This window comes from Chenopodium album, chromosome 8 (genome assembly GCF_948465745.1).
Source record: "Chenopodium album chromosome 8, dcCheAlbu1.1, whole genome shotgun sequence".
NCBI lineage: Eukaryota > Viridiplantae > Streptophyta > Magnoliopsida > Caryophyllales > Amaranthaceae > Chenopodium > Chenopodium album.
Window position 1 is genome coordinate 43,985,345 of NC_137841.1, and position 3,069 is coordinate 43,988,413.

Consider the following 3,069-nt stretch of genomic DNA (forward strand, 5'->3'; position numbering starts at 1 on the left):
TGAGTCGTCTTGGGGCCCCCGAAGCTTTTAGAGCGCAAAGTGGGATCCTAACTCCTACTACTCAAGCCAACAATTTCGAGATCAAGCCTAATTTGATTGCCTTGATTGAGAGGAAACAATTCTCGGGTGGAAAGTTTGAGAGTCCTCACGAGCACCTAAAAGAGTTTGAGAAATATTGTGACACAATAAAGGCCAATGGAGTGACTCAAGAATATATTCGCCTCAAAATGTTTCCATTTTCGCTAATTGGGAGAGGTCTAGAATGGCTAGAGAAGGAGGTGCCCCCTAATTCTCTCACGACATGGAACCAAGTGACTACGGCTTTCTTGAGGAGGTTTTATAACCATAGGAAGACCGCCGAGGCTCGGTCTTTGATTCAAGGTTTTCGCCAAAAGAGTGGTGAGTCTCTAAGTGCGGCATGGGAACGATACAAAGAGCTTCAACGTCAATGCCCACACCATGGGATACCCAAGTATCAACTCATTCACACTTTCTATGGAGGTCTCACACCTCAAGGAAGAACAAGCCTAGACGCCGCGGCCGGTGGTCCAATTATGAACAAAGGAGAGCATGAAGTGGAGTGTATTATAGAGGAAGCCGCAAAGCACTATGATGATTGGTACGAAGGAGAAAGGGATGCTACTTCTAGCAAGGGCGTTTATGCATTGGAGCAAGCCAACGCAATCAACAACCTTTCTACCCAAATCTCCAAAATGACCAAGCAAATGGATGAATTGATGAAAGAAAGGTCCAACCCTCATGGTAATATCTCCCCTTCAACCAAGGGAGGCAATGGTATGGATACTTCCTCCCCCTCTTCTTACAATACAATGCCCCAAGGATGCATGTTTTGTTCTAATTGTGAAACCTATGATCATGATACCTCTCATTGTGTCTATGCTTGTGAAGTTCAACCCCCTTCCCATGAACATGATAGTAATATGGAAAATGTCAATGCTATGAATTTTGCTCCTAGAATGGGAAATGTAGGAAACTTGAGGCCAACCTCCAATCAAATGGGGAATTGGAATCAAGGTGGAAACCATGGTTGGAACCAAAATGGTGGTGGTTATGATAACCAATACCATGGTGGGGGAGGCCCTTCCAATTTCAATGGAAGAGGCTACTCTAACCAAAGAGGATATGGTAATCAAAACCAACAACCTAATTCCCGATACCATGACCATCAAAATCAAAATTTTGGTGACCACGGTAACATGGGAAATAATCAACAAGGCAATGTTCCTAACCAAGGCACGGGAGGCAATAGGGGCCAATTTGTTCCTAACTATGCCCAAACTAATAGGCCCCCGGGTTTCCATCAACCCCAACTTCCTCCACCTCAACAACCTCTTCAACTTGAAGCCCCTCCAATAGATCTCGTGATGGCTAAATTAGATGCTCTTTTAAAAAAGCGTGAGGAGGATCAAAAGAAACATGAAGAGGCTCAAAAACGAACCAATGCTCATATGAAAATGCTTGAGACTCAAATTGCTCAACTTGCATCTAATTCATCCCCTTCTTCTTCTTCTCCTTCTTCTTCTCACATCCCAAGTCAAGGAGTCAACCCAAAACCTTTGTATGCCGTGACAACAAGGAGTGGGAAGGTAGTAGGGAGTGACCCTTTAATTGAGGAAGAACCCCAAGAAGAGGCGGAGTTAGAGAATGAGGGTGAAAAACCCAATGAGCCATTGAGTGTTGAAAAAGAAAAACATGTTGAGGTGCTCAAGGAAAAAGAAGCCACCCCCTTGCCCCTAAATCGCCAACCTAGAGAGGAGAAGCTACCCTTTCCACAACGATTTGTGAGAGCTAAACTTGATGCCCAATTTGGGAAGTTTTTGGAAGTCATTAAGAATTTGCATATCTCCGTCCCTTTTGTTGATGCTATGAAGAAAATGCCCCACTATTCCAAATTTTTGAAAGATCTTTTGAGTGGGAGAAGGGGGTGTGAGACGGTGAGTTTAACCGCCAATTGTAGTGCAATTCTTTCCAACAAACTACCTACCAAATTGAAAGATCCGGGTAACTTTTCCATCCCTTGCTCTATCAATGGCATTGAATTTGATAAAGCCTTGTGTGACTTAGGAGCAAGTGTGAGTCTCATGCCCTATTCCGTCTACCAAAAGCTTAGTGTAGGAACCCTCTCTCCCACTAACATTACTCTCCAACTAGCGGACCGTTCCGTTAAGTTCCCCATTGGCAAAGTTGAGGACATTCCCCTTAGGGTAGGAAAGTTCACATTCCCCGTGGATTTCTATGTGCTAGAAATGGATGAGGATGAGAGGATTCCTATAATTTTGGGTAGGCCATTTCTAGCCACTTCTAGAGCTATCATCGATGTGAAGGAGGGGAAGATATCCTTGAAAATTAACAATGATTCTATTGAGTTTGATTTGAACAATGTCATGCAACAACCCTCCTCAAGTGGTGAATGCTTTCGGGTAGATATTCTTGATACGGTTCTTGATGAATTTTCTCGCTCCCACTTGCATGCCACTAATGATCCCCTTGAAAGTGTGTTGTTGAATGAATCAAAGATAGGTACTCACAAAGAAGACATACAATTCTATGAGGATTTGCTTGAGAAAAGCAAGGAGTGCAAGGGCGCGAGCATGGAAGAAGAAGCTCCTTACATTCATGACCTCTTTCAAGTTGAAGAAAGAGAAGAGAGCCCCAATGGTAAGGGAGCACCAAAGGTAGACTTGAAACCTCTACCTTTGGGCTTGAGGTATGCATTTCTTGGTCCCAATGAGTCTTTCCCCGTGATTGTAAATTCTAACCTAACGGAGGAGCAAACCTCCCTCTTGATCAATGTTTTGAGAAATCACAAAAAAGCTTTGGGCTATACCATTGATGATATCAAGGGTATAAGTCCATCTTTATGTATGCACAAAATTGATCTAGAGGGAGATGCCAAACTCGTCAGGCAAAGGCAAAGAAAGCTTAACCCTTCCATGCAAGAGGTTGTGCGGAAGGAAGTGGCTAAGCTTCTTGATGCGGGAATTATTTACCCAATTGCTCATAGTGATTGGGTATCTCCCGTGCAAGTTGTGCCTAAGAAAGGGAGCA

General features: G+C 43.7%; 1 non-coding gene across 1 annotated transcript; it reads right to left on the reverse strand.

Moving 5' to 3' along the window:
• Positions 1-360: 360 nt before the first annotated feature.
• On the reverse strand, positions 361-466 carry LOC145557051 (small nucleolar RNA R71). The gene has a single exon (XR_014092131.1). It is a non-coding gene; the product is annotated as a small nucleolar RNA R71 (small nucleolar RNA).
• Positions 467-3,069: the final 2,603 nt, after the last annotated feature.